Raw genomic sequence first — 18,334 nt, 5'->3', positions numbered from 1 at the left:
ACATGCCAATAAAGTCCCGGAAAAGACGGGCTGTGATTGGCCAGTAGTCACTTTGACTGGCATGGTTCGTTCAGTTCTTCCGGGGGTCCGGCCTCCAGTTGTTACATGCAGTCGCTACAATCAACTGCAGCGGCGGATGAGGTATTTTATATCTATGGATGTGCCAGCCCTGTGTTCTTATATTGTAGTTCTACAGCAGTGTTCAGTGTGGGTAGTGTAGTTCTTACCACAGCAGTGTGCAGTGTGGGTAGTGTAGTTCTTACCACAGCAGTGTGGGTTGTTGTCTCTTCACAGTGAGTGTGTCTCCGCTCCAGAGCTCTCTTCACAGAGTCCAACAGTCCAAACGTCTCACATAGAGAGTTCAGAATGAACGCATCTGACAAGACAACACACACACACACACACACACACACACACACACACACACACACACACACACACAACAACAACACACACGCATGTGCGCACACGCGCGCACGCACACATGCACGCACGCAGAGAGACAGACAGAGAGAGGGAGTAGAGAGAGTTGAGTATGAACACATCTGACAAACCGAAATGGAGATGTGGACAGAACCAGCATCTTTTTCAAAGAGCATTCTTACTAATTGTCGTCGCAGAAAGCAGCCAAATAGACCGCGAATTACAATTTACAGTTCAGGCATAAAGCAGATGCTCTTATCCAGAGAGACTTACAATAAACCGCTCCAAACCGCACGGAGAGCAGTGTAGTGCCTCACCAAACTACAACACCAGGTCAACCACCAACCCAGCATCTGCCTGAACAACATGTTATCTAAATAACATTCTGTACATTGAAACTATAGGATACCAGGTTAGACTCCGGGTTAATTTCATCCAGTTGCTGTTTGCCTTCATGAATGAAGGCAAACAGCAACTCTCTGCTGCTGCCAGCAGTAACGCGAGGTCTCATCTGTATGGTGTAGACTGGACTGGTCAGTATCATGTCAGTGTGTGGTCTATTTAGACTGGTCAGTATCATGTCAGTGTGTGGTCTATTTAGACTGGTCAGTATCATGTCAGTGTGTGGTCTATTTATACTGGACTGGTCAGTATCATGTCAGTGTGTGGTCTAGGGTGGGTTGCAACGGTATGACATTTTTAACACCGAAAATATAGTCTGTGTCAACACCGCGGTTATCGGTAACACCGTTTCAACCACCATTGCGTGTCTTGTCGTCTTGTGATGTGAGCACTCAGTAGCAGCCAATGCTACCTCAAGCTACAAAAACAACAACCATCCGACCATATGAAGAATTCAGCTTTGTAAAAAAGCAACAACACTGTTAGTGTTACAACAGCCCCGCGTTTTCTTGTTTGGCTAATTGTTGTTTTTCCGCCTACTGCGTGCTGTGACATTATAAAGCCACAATTAGTCTCCTGGAACGTGCCCTGCGAGTGGGGACGAGACAACATGCAGTCTGATGGGCTGTGCCTCGCCCCGTGGATGATCCGTTGATTCTGAAATCAACGGATGAGAAAATAGCAGTGAGCATGTAGATCGGCTATTTTCACAATGTCTGAAAAAAAAACTAATTTTGGCCGTTTCTACGGTTTCTTGGTCTGGATATGGCAGCCTGGAACGGTTGTTCAAGTGTAGCTAAACTTGGCATGTTAGTAAATGTGCCACAATTAACAATAATGCATTGCACCTGTGCAGCTGACCTGCGGAACCTGGGAATATACCATTCTGTCAAGATGGGGAGAATATAATTATAATACCTTGTTAAAGTGACCATTTTGTTCAATTTTGCATTTGTAGTTGTTTTACTGTAATTTAACAACATAATAACCAGTGCAGATAGACAAAGAGACATTCATGGATTTATATTTAAAAGTAACTTTTATTTTCACCCCTGGTATGGCAGCTGCATACCCCTGCCATACCCAATTGACGCCCCTGATTGTCATCTAATGTTTATAATATGAGACAAGAAGAAAGTCACTGTCAGCTGCAATTAGAGCTCGACTGGTCAGTATCAGTCTGTTTATTGTGGGCTCGCCTATAGGCGAGCACACTTTAGTTATTGTGGGCTCGCCTGTAAACAGGCGAGCACACTTTAGATATTGTCATTGTGGGCTCGCCTAAAGGCGAGCACACTTTAGATATTGTCATTATTTATTTATTTATACACTATATCAAGTTTTCCTCAAAACTTTGGCACCTTTCAACTCCTACATACTTAATGAGAAAATGAAAATAAAAACATCAATGTGTTCAGCTTACTGTGGCGACGTGTGCTATTACTTTATACAGCAATCGGCCAAATGGTGGCGCTGTAGGAAGCCTTCGTAAGTGCGATCTTTGAACAGGTATAGCTCATGCTGTGTTATACGTACAGCCATGAAACCTGTATACACTTATGCGTCTCCTCATGGCGAACAACTTTTACCCTCTAACTTTTGACCTCTGACCTTTAGGTCTCCCACAATTCGGAAATATATGAAAAACAGTAAAAATCTATCTCCTCCTGGGATTTTCGCGTCAAGTGCACAAAACTTTTTTCACATGAACTTTGGACCAATACGGTCAGATTGATCAACCAGATTTTTTTTAAAGTGAAATATAATTTTTTAATAATTCAATTAATATTGCGGTTTTATGCAAATTATTCTTCGGCCTCTAAATCATACATGCAAAGTTACACGTTCATGGCATTTGGCAAAGATGTGGAGGGTTAGTCAAAGTATCACTGAAACCAATTTTATTCCAATCGGCCAAAGGGGGGCGCTATACGAAGCGTCTGAAAATTCAAACTTCAAACGGGCATAAGTCATGACTCGTTTCGTTTGAAGACATGCAACTTGTTACACGCGTGCTTTGACTCAAGTGGAAGACATCTGTGTCGTTGTTAAGTAAGCTCCGCCCTTTGATTTTCCGCCACTTTGAGCAGTTTGTAAAACGCGTAAACCCGCTTTTATTCTGGAATTTTCGCGTCACGTGCACAAAACTTTTTTTACGTGAACTTTGGACCGATATCTAAAGATCTGTCAGATCGGATTTCTTTAAAATTGAAACATGCTTTTTTAAATAAATTCAATGAATATTGCAGTTTTATGCAAATTATTCTTCTGCCTCTAAATCATACATGCAAAGTAACATGTTCATGGCATTTGGCAAAGATGTAGAGTGTTAGTCCAAATATCACTAAAACCAATCTTACTCCAATTGGCCAAAGGGGAGCGCTATATCATTTTGAGCAGTTTGTGAAACGCTTAAACCCGTTAGGATTTATTTTTGCAATTTGCATGAAACATTCTACACACAATCTAAGGACCTTTATCTAAAATGCCTATGAAGTGCACACACAAAAAATAATAATAATAATGAATATAGCTGCAAGCAGCGATAAAGTGGCCAAAGCCAAAAACACCTCAAATCATGAACACAGCCTGCAATGTGCGTGAAATCTTGCAAGCACATTCCCAATAGGTCAAGGAACAGATACCACCCTTCTTACATTGGCCTGTTATAGCGCCACCAGCGGGTCAACTTTTGCACAACACATTTTTGGAACAAAATGGACCAATCTTTGACGTCAGTAACGTCAAAGAGAGCACTGCCTGCGATCTTGACATTTTGTACTTTTATAGCCATTGTTTTCTGGCTTGAAGCGAGCCCACAATTGTTTCGAAGGAACAATATTTTTCTAGTTATTTCTATACTAGTCATACTAGTCAGTGCAAGTATCAAAAACTTCGGTTCCGTTCTACTCCTACATACTTAGTGATAAAATGAAAATAAAAACATCAATGTGTTCAGTTTACAGTGGCGAAGTGTGCTATTATTTTTTATAGCAATCGGCCAAATGGTGGCGCTGTAGGAAGCCTTCGAAAGTGCGATCTTTGAACAGGTATAGCTCATGCTGTGTTATACATACAGCCATGAAACCTGTATACACTTATGCGTCTCCTCATGCCGAACAACTTTTACCCTCTAACTTTTGACCTCTGACCTTTAGGTCTCCCACAATTCGGAATTATATGAAAAACAGTAAAAATCTATCTCCTCCTGGGATTTTCGCGTCAAGTGCACAAAACATTTTTCACATGAACTTTGGACCAATACGGTCAGATTGATCAACCAGATTTTTTTTAAAGTGAAACATCATTTTTTAATAATTCCATAAATATTGCGGTTTTATGCAAATAATTCTTCGGCCTCTAAATCATACATGCAAAGTTACACGTTCATGGCATTTGGCAAAGATGTGGAGGGTTAGTCAAAGTATCACTGAAACCAATTTTATTCCAATCGGCCAAAGGGGGGCGCTATACGAAGCGTCTGAAAATTCAAACTTCAAACGGGCATAAGTCATGACTCGTTTCGTTTGAAGACATGCAACTTGTTACACGCGTGCTTTGACTCAAGCGGAAGACATCTGTGTCGTTGTTAAGTAAGCTCCGCCCTTCGATTTTCCGCCATTTTGAGCAGTTTGTAAAACGCGTAAACCCGCTTTTATTCTGGAATTTTCGCGTCACGTGCACAAAACTTTTTTTTACGTGAACTTTGGACCGATATCTAAAGATCTGTCAGATCGGATTTCTTTAACATTGAAACATGCTTTTTTAAATAATTCAAACAATATTGCATTTTTATGCAAATTATTCTTCTGCCTCTAAAACATACATGCAAAGTCACATTTTCATGACAAAATAGTGTAGAGGGTTAGTTCAAATATCACTGAAACCAATCTTACCCCAAATGGCCAAAGGGGGGCGCTATATAATTTTGAGCAGTTTGTAAAACGCTTAAACCTGTTTTTATTCTAGGATTTTTTTTGCAATTTGCATGAAACATTCTACACGCAATCTAAGGACCTTTATCTAACATGCCTATGAAGTGCACACAAAAAAATTATAAAATAATAATAATAAATATAGCTGCAAGCAGCGATAAAGTGTCCAAAGCCAAAAACACCTCAAATCATGAACACAGCCTGGGATGTGCGTGAAATCTTGCAAGCACATTCCCGATAGGTCAAGGAACAGATACCAACCTTCTCACATTGGCCTGTTATAGCGCCACCAGCGGGTCAACTTTTGCATAACACATTTTTGGAACAAAATGGACCAATCTTTGACGTCAGTAACGTCAAAGAGAGCACTGCCTGCGATCTTGACATTTTGTGCTTTTATAGCCATTGTTTTCTGGCTTGAAGCGAGCCCACAATTGTTTCGAAGGAACAATATTTTTCTAGTTGTCATTATTGTGGGCTCGCCAGTACCTGGCGAGCACACTTTAGATATTGTCATTATTTATTTATTTATTTATTTGTTTATCTAGTAAGTAGACGGGATTTTCGGTTCCTTTCTACTCCTACATACTTAGTGAGAAAATGAAAATAAAAACATCAATGTGTTCAGTTTACAGTGGCGAAGTGTGCTATTACTTTTTACAGCAATAGGCCAAATGGTGGCGCTGTAGGAAGCCTTCGAAAGTGCGAACTTTGAACAGGTATAGCTCATGCTGTGTTTGAGGTACAGGCATGAAACCTGTATACACGTATGCGTCTCCTCATGCCGAACAACTTTTAGCCTCTGACTTTTGACCTCTGACCTTTAGATCTCCCACAATTCGGAATTATATGAAAAACAGTAAAAATCTATCTCCTCCTGGGTTTTTTTCGATACGCGCACAAAACTTTTTTCACATGAACTTTGGACCAATACGGTCAAACTAATCTCGGCGGATTTCTTTTAAAGTGAAATATAATTTTTTAATAATTCAATAAATATTGCAGTTTTATGCAAATTATTCTTCGGCCTCTAAATCATACATGCAAAGTTACACGTTCATGGCATTTGGCAAAGATGTGGAGGGTTAGTCAAAGTATCACTGAAACCAATTTTATTCCAATCGGCCAAAGGGGGGCGCTATACGAAGCGTCTGAAAATTCAAACTTCAAACGGGCATAAGTCATGACTCGTTTCGTTCGAAGACATGCAACTTGTTACACGCGTGCTTTGACTCAAGCGGAAGACATCTGTGTCGTTGTAAAGTAAGCTCCGCCCTCCGATTTTCCGCCATTTTGAGCAGTTTGTAAAACGCGTAAACCCGCTTTTATTCTGGAATTTTTGCGTCACGTGCACAAAACTTTTTCTACGTGAACTTTGGACCGATATCTAAAGATCTGTCAGATCGGATTTCTTTAACATTGAAACGTGCTTTTTTAAATAATTCAAACAATATTGCATTTTTATGCAAATTATTCTTCTGCCTCTAAAACATACATGCAAAGTCACATTTTCATGACAAAATAGTGTAGAGGGTTAGTTCAAATAGCACTGAAACCAATCTTACCCCAAATGGCCAAAGGGGGGCGCTATATAATTTTGAGCAGTTTGTAAAACGCTTAAACCCGTTTTTATTCTAGGATTTTTTTTGCAATTTGCATGAAACATTCTACACGCAATCTAAGGACCTTTATCTAACATGCCTATGAAGTGCACACAAAAAAATTATAAAATAATAATAATAAATATAGCTGCAAGCAGCGATAAAGTGGCCAAAGCCAAAAACACCTCAAATCATGAACACAGCCTGGGATGTGCGTGAAATCTTGCAAGCACATTCCCAATAGGTCAAGGAACAGATACCAACCTTCTCACATTGGCCTGTTATAGCGCCACCAGCGGGTCAACTTTTGCACAACACATTTTTGGAACAAAATGGACCGATCTTTGACGTCAGTAACGTCAAAGAGAGCACTGCCTGCGATCTTGACATTTTGTGCTTTTATAGCCATTGTTTTCTGGCTTGAAGCGAGCCCACAATTGTTTCGAAGGAACAATATTTTTCTAGTTGTGGGCTCGCCTATAAGGCGAGCACACTTTAGATATTGTCATTATTTCTATACTAGGCAGGCAGTCAGTGCAAGTATCAAAAAACTTTGGTTCCTTTCTACTCCTACATACTTAGTGAGAAAATGAAAATAAAAACATCAATGTGTTCAGCTTACTGTGGCGACGTGTGCTATTACTTTTTACAGCAATCGGCCAAATGGTGGCGCTGTAGGAAGCCTTCGAAAGTGCGAACTTTGAACAGGTATAGCTCATGCTGTGTTTGAGGTAAAGCCATGAAACCTGTATACACGTATGCGTCTCCTCATGCCGAACAACTTTTACGCTCTGACTTTTGACCTTTGACCTTTAGATCTCCCACAATTTGGAATTATATGAAAAACAGTAAAAATCTATCTCCTCCTGGGTTTTTTTCGTTACGCGCACGAAACTTTTTTCACATGAACTTTGGACCAATACGGTCAGATTGATCAACCAGATTTCTTTTAAAGTGAAATATAATTTTTTTATAATTCAATCAATATTGCGGTTTTATGCAAATTATTCTTCGGCCTCTAAATCATACATGCAAAGTTACACGTTCATGGCATTTGGCAAAGATGTAGAGGGTTAGTCAAAGTATTACTGAAACCAATTTTAGTCCAATCGGCCAAAGGGGGGCGCTATACGAAGCGTTTGAAAATTCAAACTTCAAACGGGCATAAGTCATGACTCGTTTCGTTTTAAGACATGCAACTTGCTTACACGCGTGCTTTGACTCGAGCGGAAGACATCTGTGTCTTTGTTAAGTAAGCTCCGCCCTTTGATTTTCCGCCATTTTGAGCAGTTTGTAAAACGCGTAAACCCGCTTTTATTCTGGAATTTTTGCTCCACGTGCACAAAACTTTTTTTACGTGAACTTTGGACCGATATCTAAAGATCTGTCAGATCGGATTTCTTTAAAATTGAAACATGCTTTTTTAAATAAATTCAATGAATATTGCAGTTTTATGCAAATTATTCTTCTGCCTCTAAATCATACATGCAAAGTAACATGTTCATGGCATTTGGCAAAGATGTAGAGTGTTAGTCCAAATATCACTAAAACCAATCTTACCCCAATTGGCCAAAGGGGGGCGCTATATCATTTTGAGCAGTTTGTGAAACGCTTAAACCCGTTAGGATTTTTTTTTGCAATTTGCATGAAACATTCTACACACAATCTAAGGACCTTTATCTAATATGCCTATGAAGTGCACACACACACAAAAAAATTATAATAATGAATATAGCTGCAAGCAGCGATAAAGTGGCCAAAGCCAAAAACACCTCAAATCATGAACACAGCCTGCAATGTGCGTGAAATCTTGCAAGCACATTCCCAATAGGTCAAGGAACAGATACCACCCTTCTTACATTGGCCTGTTATAGCGCCACCAGCGGGTCAACTTTTGCACAACACATTTTTGGAACAAAATGGACCAATCTTTGACGTCAGTAACGTCAAAGAGAGCACTGCCTGCGATCTTGACATTTTGTACTTTTATAGCCATTGTTTTCCGGCTTGAAGCGAGCCCACAATTGTTTCGAAGGAACAATATTTTTCTAGTTGTGGGCTCGCCTAAAGGCGAGCACACTTTAGATATTGTCATTATTTATTTATTTATTTATTTATATACTATATCAAGTTCTCCTCAATACTTTGGCACCTTTCTACTCCTACATACTTAATGAGAAAATGAAAATAAAAACATCAATGTGTTCAGCTTACAGTGGCGACGTGTGCTATTACTTTATACAGCAATCGGCCAAATGGTGGCGCTGTAGGAAGCCTTCGAAAGTGCGATCTTTGAACAGGTATAGCTCATGCTGTGTTATACATACAGCCATGAAACCTGTATACACGTATGCGTCTCCTCATGCCGAACAACTTTTAGCCTCTGACTTTTGACCTCTGACCTTTAGGTCTCCCACAATTCGGAATTATATGAAAAACAGTAAAAATCTATCTCCTCCTGGGTTTTTTTCGATACGCGCACGAAACTTTTTTCACATGAACTTTGGACCAATACGGTCAGATTTATCTCGGCGGATTTCTTTTAAAGTGAAATATCATTTTTTAATAATTCAATAAATATTGCGGTTTTATGCAAATTATTCTTCTGCCTCTAAATCATGCATGCAAAGTTACACGTTCATGGCATTTGGCAAAGATGTGGAGGGTTAGTCAAAGTATCACTGAAACCAATTTTATTCCAATCGGCCAAAGGGGGGCGCTATACGAAGCGTTTGAAAATTCAAACTTCAAACGGGCATAAGTCATGACTCGTTTCGTTTGAAGACATGCAACTTGTTACACGCGTGCTTTGACTCAAGCGGAAGACATCTGTGTCGTTGTTAAGTAAGCTCCGCCCTTCGATTTTCCGCCACTTTGAGCAGTTTGTAAAATGCGTAAACCCGCTTTTATTCTGGAATTTTCGCGTCACGTGCACAAAACATTTTTTTACATGAACTTTGGACCGATATCTAAAGATCTGTCAGATCGGATTTCTTTAACATTGAAACATGCTTTTTTAAATAATTCAAACAATATTGCATTTTTATGCAAATTATTCTTCTGCCTCTAAAACATACAAGCAAAGTCACATTTTCATGACAAAATAGTGTAGAGGGTTAGTTCAAATATCACTGAAACCAATCTTACCCCAAATGGCCAAAGGGGGGCGCTATATAATTTTGAGCAGTTTGTAAAACGCTTAAACCCGTTTTTATTCTAGGATTTTTTTTGCAATTTGCATGAAACATTCTACACGCAATCTAAGGACCTTTATCTAACATGCCTATGAAGTGCACACAAAAAATTATAAAATAATAATAATAAATATAGCTGCAAGCAGCGATAAAGTGTCCAAAGCCAAAAACACCTCAAATCATGAACACAGCCTGGGATGTGCGTGAAATCTTGCAAGCACATTCCCAATAGGTCAAGGAACAGATACCAACCTTCTCACATTGGCCTGTTATAGCGCCACCAGCGGGTCAACTTTTGCACAACACATTTTTGGAACAAAATGGACCAATCTTTGACGTCAGTAACGTCAAAGAGAGCACTGCCTGCGATCTTGACATTTTGTGCTTTTATAGCCATTGTTTTCCGGCTTGAAGCGAGCCCACAATTGTTTCGAAGGAACAATATTTTTCTAGTGACAATATCTAACCGTCATATCAAGTTCTCCTCAAAACTTCGGTTCCTTTCTACTCCTACATACTTAGTGAGAAAATGAAAATAAAAACATCAATGTGTTCAGCTTACTGTGGCGACGTGTGCTATTACTTTTTACAGCAATCGGCCAAATGGTGGCGCTGTAGGAAGCCTTCGAAAGTGCGAACTTTGAACAGGTATAGCTCATGCTCTGTTATACGTACAGCCATGAAACCTGTATACACGTATGCGTCTCCTCATGCCGAACAATTTTTACGCTCTGACTTTTGACCTCTGATCTTTAGATCCCTCAGAATTTGGAATTATATGAAAAACAGTAAAAATCTATCTCCTCCTGGGATCTTTGCGATACGCGCATGAAACTTTTTTCACATGAACTTTGGACCAATACGGTCAAACTAGTCTCGGCGGATTTCTTTTAAAGTGAAATATATTTTATTAATAATTCAATCAATGTTGCGGTTTTATGCAAATTATTCTTCGGCCTCTAAATCATACATGCAAAGTTACACGTTCATGGCATTTGGCAAAGATGTGGAGGGTTAGTCAAAGTATCACTGAAACCAATTTTATTCCAATCGGCCAAAGGGGGGCGCTATACGAAGCGTTTGAAAATTCAAACTTCAAACGGGCATAAGTCATGACTCGTTTCGTTTGAAGACATGCAACTTGTTACACGCGTGCTTTGACTCGAGCGGAAGACATCTGTGTCGTTGTTAAGTAAGCTCCGCCCCCCGATTTTCCGCCATATTGAGCAGTTTGTAAAACGCGTAAACCCGCTTTTATTCTGGAATTTTCACTCCACGTGCACAAAACTTTTTTTACGTGAACTTTGGACCGATATCTAAAGATCTGTCAGATCGGATTTCTTTAAAATTGAAACATGCTTTTTAAAATAAATTCAATGAATATTGCAGTTTTATGCAAATTATTCTTCTGCCTCTAAATCATACATGCAAAGTAACATGTTCATGGCATTTGGCAAAGATGTAGAGTGTTAGTCCAAATATCACTAAAACCAATCTTACCCCAATTGGCCAAAGGGGGGCACTATATCATTTTGAGCAGTTTGTGAAACGCTTAAACCCGTTAGGATTTATTTTTGCAATTTGCATGAAACATTCTACACACAATCTAAGGACCTTTATCTAATATGCCTATGAAGTGCACACACACAAAAAAAATAATAATAATGAATATAGCTGCAAGCAGCGATAAAGTGGCCAAAGCCAAAAACACCTCAAATCATGAACACAGCCTGCAATGTGCGTGAAATCTTGCAAGCACATTCCCAATAGGTCAAGGAACAGATACCAACCTTCTCACATTGGCCTGTTATAGCGCCACCAGCGGGTCAACTTTTGCACAACACATTTTTGGAACAAAATGGACCAATCTTTGACGTCAGTAACGTCAAAGAGAGCACTGCCTGCGATCTTGACATTTTGTGCTTTTATAGCCATTGTTTTCCGGCTTGAAGCGAGCCCACAATTGTTTCGAAGGAACAATATTTTTCTAGTGACAATATCTAACCGTCATATCAAGTTCTCCTCAAAACTTCGGTTCCTTTCTACTCCTACATACTTAGTGAGAAAATGAAAATAAAAACATCAATGTGTTCAGCTTACTGTGGCGACGTGTGCTATTACTTTTTACAGCAATCGGCCAAATGGTGGCACTGTAGGAAGCCTTCGAAAGTGCGAACTTTGAACAGGTATAGCTCATGCTCTGTTATACGTACAGCCATGAAACCTGTATACACGTATGCGTCTCCTCATGCCGAACAATTTTTACGCTCTGACTTTTGACCTCTGATCTTTAGATCCCTCAGAATTTGGAATTATATGAAAAACAGTAAAAATCTATCTCCTCCTGGGATCTTTGCGATACGCGCATGAAACTTTTTTCACATGAACTTTGGACCAATACGGTCAAACTAGTCTCGGCGGATTTCTTTTAAAGTGAAATATATTTTATTAATAATTCAATCAATGTTGCGGTTTTATGCAAATTATTCTTCGGCCTCTAAATCATACATGCAAAGTTACACGTTCATGGCATTTGGCAAAGATGTGGAGGGTTAGTCAAAGTATCACTGAAACCAATTTTATTCCAATCGGCCAAAGGGGGGCGCTATACGAAGCGTTTGAAAATTCAAACTTCAAACGGGCATAAGTCATGACTCGTTTCGTTTGAAGACATGCAACTTGTTACACGCGTGCTTTGACTCGAGCGGAAGACATCTGTGTCGTTGTTAAGTAAGCTCCGCCCCCCGATTTTCCGCCATATTGAGCAGTTTGTAAAACGCGTAAACCCGCTTTTATTCTGGAATTTTCACTCCACGTGCACAAAACTTTTTTTACGTGAACTTTGGACCGATATCTAAAGATCTGTCAGATCGGATTTCTTTAAAATTGAAACATGCTTTTTAAAATAAATTCAATGAATATTGCAGTTTTATGCAAATTATTCTTCTGCCTCTAAATCATACATGCAAAGTAACATGTTCATGGCATTTGGCAAAGATGTAGAGTGTTAGTCCAAATATCACTAAAACCAATCTTACCCCAATTGGCCAAAGGGGGGCACTATATCATTTTGAGCAGTTTGTGAAACGCTTAAACCCGTTAGGATTTATTTTTGCAATTTGCATGAAACATTCTACACACAATCTAAGGACCTTTATCTAATATGCCTATGAAGTGCACACACACAAAAAAAATAATAATAATGAATATAGCTGCAAGCAGCGATAAAGTGGCCAAAGCCAAAAACACCTCAAATCATGAACACAGCCTGCAATGTGCGTGAAATCTTGCAAGCACATTCCCAATAGGTCAAGGAGCAGATACCACCCTTCTTACATTGGCCTGTTATAGCGCCACCAGCGGGTCAACTTTTGCACAACACATTTTTGGAACAAAATGGACCAATCTTTGACGTCAGTAACGTCAAAGAGAGCACTGCCTGCGATCTTGACATTTTGTACTTTTATAGCCATTGTTTTCTGGCTTGAAGCGAGCCCACAATTGTTTCGAAGGAACAATATTTTTCTAGTTTATTTATCTATCAGGCAGGCAATCAGTAGACGGGAACTTCGGTTCCTTTCTACTCCTACATACTTAGTGAGAAAATGAAAATAAAAACATCAATGTGTTCAGTTTACAGTGGCGAAGTGTGCTATTATTTATTATAGCAATCGGCCAAATGGTGGCGCTGTAGGAAGCCTTCGAAAGTGCGAACTTTGAACAGGTATAGCTCATGCTGTGTTTGAGGTCCAGCCATGAAACCTGTATACACTTATGCGTCTCCTCATGCCGAACAACTTTTACCCTCTAACTTTTGACCTCTGACCTTTAGGTCTCCCACAATTCGGAATTATATGAAAAACAGTAAAAATCTATCTCCTCCTGGGATTTTCGCGATACGCGCATGAAACTTTTTTCACGTGAACTTTGGACCAATACGGTCAAACTAATCTCGGCGGATTTCTTTTAAAGTGAAATATAATTTTTTAATAATTCACTCAATATTGCGGTTTTATGCAAATTATTCTTCGGCCTCTAAATCATACATGCAAAGTTACACATTCATGGCATTTGGCAAAGATGTGGAGGGTTAGTCAAAGTATCACTGAAACCAATTTTATTCCAATCGGCCAAAGGGGGGCGCTATACGAAGCGTTTGAAAATTCAAACTTCAAACGGGCATAAGTCATGACTCGTTTCGTTTGAAGACATGCAACTTGTTACACGCGTGCTTTGACTCGAGCGGAAGACATCTGTGTCGTTGTTAAGTAAGCTCCGCCCTTCAATTTTCCGCCATTTTGAGCAGTTTGTAAAACGCGTAAACCCGCTTTTATTCTGGAATTTTCGCTCCACGTGCACAAAACTTTTTTTACGTGAACTTTGGACCGATATCTAAAGATCTGTCAGATCGGATTTCTTTAAAATTGAAACATGCTTTTTTAAATAAATTCAATGAATATTGCAGTTTTATGCAAATTATTCTTCTGCCTCTAAATCATACATGCAAAGTAACATGTTCATGGCATTTGGCAAAGATGTAGAGTGTTAGTCCAAATATCACTAAAACCAATCTTACTCCAATTGGCCAAAGGGGGGCGCTATATCATTTTGAGCAGTGTGTGAAACGCTTAAACCGTTAGGATTTTTTTTTGCAATTTGCATGAAACATTCTACACACAATCTAAGGACCTTTATCTAATAGGCCTATGAAGTGCACACACACAAAATAAATAATAATAATAATAAATATAGCTGCAAGCAGCGATAAAGTGGCCAAAGCCAAACACACCTCAAATCATGAACACAGCCTGCAATGTGCGTGAAATCTTGCAAGCACATTCCCAATAGGTCAAGGAACAGATACCACCCTTCTTACATTGGCCTGTTATAGCGCCACCAGCGGGTCAACTTTTGCACAACACATTTTTGGAACAAAATGGACCAATCTTTGACGTCAGTAACGTCAAAGAGAGCACTGCCTGCGATCTTCACATTTTGTCCTTTTATAGCCATTGTTTTCTGGCTTGAAGCGAGCCCACAATTGTTTCGAAGGAACAATATTTTTCTAGTTGACTCTAATGCTGTTGTTCTTTTGTTTCGTTTTCTTTTTTCTTTCTTTTTTACAAAATTGATATCGGCAATAATTATGCAGCCAATGTGTTCCAATTTTTTACCACTTTCAAATTGAACAGACCTGATTTAGCAAGTTTTGACAAAATATCTGCCATACATTAGTAAAAGGGTTATTCAGGACAGACCCTCCAAAAAGAGGGGATAATCTGGCATCAGCAACACCCTGCACCCTGAGCGATGATCACTAAACAAACATGTCCTCGTTCCTGTCAGACAGAAAACTTGAACACATCTCCATATTTCATGTTGTTTTGTAAATGAATGTCCTACTTATTCATACTACACTGTGACACTAAAGTATAGCAACAATAGCTGATCTACAAACTCACATGTATGCATCCTGTTGATTACACTGAATGCTAAAATACTTTAGTATTAAACAAAGAATGCAGCTGACTATCTTACCATGGTGTGTCTCTATGGCCAGCACAGTGGTGCCTGTGTCAGCGATGTCATCCTTTATCCTGCAGAGGGCGACAGAATCCACATCATTCTGATTTGTTGAACAGATTCTTCTCCATACAACAGCAGCCTCAATGGACTTAAGCTAAACCTTAACCTTCACAACTTAAATTGTGACTCTGTTTTATACTCTATAGCAGGGGTCTTCAAAGTTTTCAGGCCAAGGACCCCTTAGTTGAGAGAGAGATGAAGCAGGGACCCCCCACAACCTGTTCATAGATTCCTTATAGTTTCATAGTTTGACAGCACAATCATCAGTGTATTTTGGATTCATGTCAATTTGTGTTTTCAGATATTTAACCACTTGAACCGTCATTACTTAGGAGTAATAAACTTGACCTTTCACTCTGTACTTTGTCTGCTCTTTTTCCCCCACTACACCAAACCTCTTTGCTGGAAATAGCCGTAGATCTGCTATTTTTGGCTTAAGTTCTCAGAATATGGACGTTAGGGTTCAAGTGGTTAAAAAGTGGGATAAAAAGGTTTCTATCACACAAAGATTTGGAGGACCCCCTGTAGTAACTCTGAGGACCCCCTGTTGAAGACTCCTGCTCTATTATATAACTGAGTTGAATTGAATATGAAGGGTTTTTATCTAGGATCAGAATCAGAATCAAGGTTGAAGCATCATTTTCACGTGTGTTATTTTGAAACAGTATCATAATAATGCAGGTTGAAACAGTATCATAATAATGCAGGTTGAAACAGTATCATAATAATGCAGGTTGAAACAGTATCATAATAATGCAGGTTGAAACAGTATCATAATAATGCAGGTTGAAACAGTATCATAATAATGCAGGTTGAAACAGTAGCCAAAACACTTGAGTTGGCCTGGAACTTGGACCACTTTTTCCGTCGACACCAAATCTCTTAGCCAAAACCAGCAGATCTCACAAAGTTGTGCCGCAACGCGCCACATTGTGAGCTTGTAGATCTGCTGTTATGATTCCAGGGTTCAAGTGATTAACCCATTAAGACCTGGAATTATTTCATACTTTAGCTATTGGAAAAATAGCAGAGCTTGTAAATCTACTATTTAAAAAAAATGAAAATGAAAATGTTTGCAAATCGTTCAATATATATTTTTCAAAACGAACTTTTGTAACTCAAATCTCTGCTTCTGGGGGTCCCTGGAACAACATATATTGAGATGGGGGTCCGTGGCCAAATACATGTAATTTTGGGGGTCCTTGACATGAAAATGTTTGAGAAGGAAGGATTTAGGAGACATTTATAGAATCCGGTCAATATATTCAAAGACTTGCACACATTTGATAGATTATGATGTTACTGCAATTCTGCATTTACAGCGTAAACACATCCTACCTCTACCATCTAAATAATAATCATTCACAATTATTAATAAAACAAATTATTTAAAAAAAACAATAATTATGATATAATGTTACCCATGCAGGACAGGCTGCAGATGCAGGATGACTGGAGTCTTGTCATTAAGCTCCTCCTCCTTTGTCATTAAGCTCCGCCTCCTCGTCCTTCAGCATCCCTGCATCCCCAGGAGACGCCACGGTGACCTCAGCGCACGCCATCACCCCTCCCTGTGCACGCACGCACGCACGCACGCACGCACGCACACACGCACGCACGCACGCACACACGCACACACGCACACACACACACACACACACACACACACACACACACACACACACACACACACACACACACACACACACACACACACAATAATAATCAAATTCTACAAAGTAACTAGAAACTACATTCTCATTATAGTGGAATAAAAGTACAATGTTTTACTCTGAAATGTGTAGAAGTAAAGTTCTGGCATTTTTAAATACTGAAGGAAGTAAAAAAGACAAGATTTTACAGTACAGAACTTGAGTACTTGTACTTAGTTACTTTACACCAGTAGTACTCAACCTGTGGTTCGGGAGGTCCCCAAATTATGTTGGGGGGTCCCCAGATGATTACTGTGCTACATTGTTTTTTCTCACTCAAAAGTAAACAAACCAACATAAGGTTTAAGTGTATAGAGGGTATCTGCACATTTCTAAAGTGACAATTTAAGGACCTTTTAATGCCTCTAAAATTACAAATTAAACATTGGCCAAACTGTCAAATATTTGACAGTTTGAGGCTGAAATTGAAAAAAAAAATAGCTGATCTACATGCTCACAATGCCTCGCAACGCTGTGTTAAACAAAGTGTAATGCCTCAACTGTTAGTGCTCGTCAGGGTGGGGGTGGGGGGGGGGGGGGGGGGGGGGTCCACAGTTAAAATATGATTATTTGGGGGGTCACAGCCTGAAAAGGGAGATCTAGCAGATACATTCATTCCCAGATCATTATAGCCCATGTTGTCTCACACTCATTCCTTAAGAACTCTCATGCACTCAATGAGGACATCATCACATTCACAGTTAAAGCCAGACTCAACCTTTCCATGTGGTTCCCTAACACTCAGCTCCATCATTACCTGCATCACCACACCACAGAACAGATCACTGAAACACTGTCACACATCTCCAATGGGCTGGCTGCTATGCATACAGAGGGATGTACACATAGCATGCCACCATAGAATAGTGGAACTCATAGCAAAGGACATCATTATGAAAATAGCATTCATTCCCTGTTAGAATGTACAAACATTCCTGTGTCATTCCATCCTTTTTTCTCTTCATCTCTGTGAAACTAGAAGATAGTCTGCACACTAAAAGTACAGCAGAGCTTTGTCTTGAACTGGGACAGTGAGATGGATGCACTCTTTACTTGGTGGGGAGGGAACAGATGGTGGAAGTCAACAGAACCCTGTCCCCCCCTCCCAGTAAACTGTGGAGTACCTCAAGGGAGTATACTAGGAACACTGTTGTTCTTAATATAAATAAACGACATGTCATCTGCTTGTGACTGCAATCTATTTCTGTTCGCGGATTACTCGGCTCTCCTAGTCTCAGGCAGAGACGTATTGCAGGTTGAAAAGGCCCTTAACTGTGAACTAAACATGATCTGCACCATAATCTGCACCTAGCTCAATTCATCTAGGTAAAACTGAATGTATCCTCTTTGGATCTAGTCAGAAACTTAGCAAAGTTGAGAACTTCACAATTAAAGTAGGTGACACTGTGATAGCAAGAAAAAAAAACACATCTGCTACCTGAGTTGCATCCTGGGGGCTAACCTATTCAGTGAAAAAATGA

At 39.6% G+C, this 18,334-nt stretch overlaps 1 long non-coding RNA gene across 1 annotated transcript; it reads right to left on the bottom strand.

Moving 5' to 3' along the window:
* Positions 1-274: 274 nt before the first annotated feature.
* LOC308280605 lies at positions 275-16,700 on the bottom strand. Its single transcript, XR_013961761.1, has 3 exons — positions 16,563-16,700; positions 15,094-15,152; positions 275-376 (listed from the first exon to the last, which is right to left on the bottom strand). It is a non-coding gene; the product is annotated as an uncharacterized lncRNA (long non-coding RNA).
* Positions 16,701-18,334: the final 1,634 nt, after the last annotated feature.

The sequence above is a fragment of the Nannobrachium achirus genome (assembly GCF_963921795.1).
Source record: "Nannobrachium achirus genome assembly, contig: SCAFFOLD_304, whole genome shotgun sequence".
Lineage (NCBI taxonomy): Eukaryota > Metazoa > Chordata > Actinopteri > Myctophiformes > Myctophidae > Nannobrachium > Nannobrachium achirus.
Note: the sequence above shows the minus strand (reverse complement) of the source record. Positions and strands in the feature narration are given on the sequence as shown.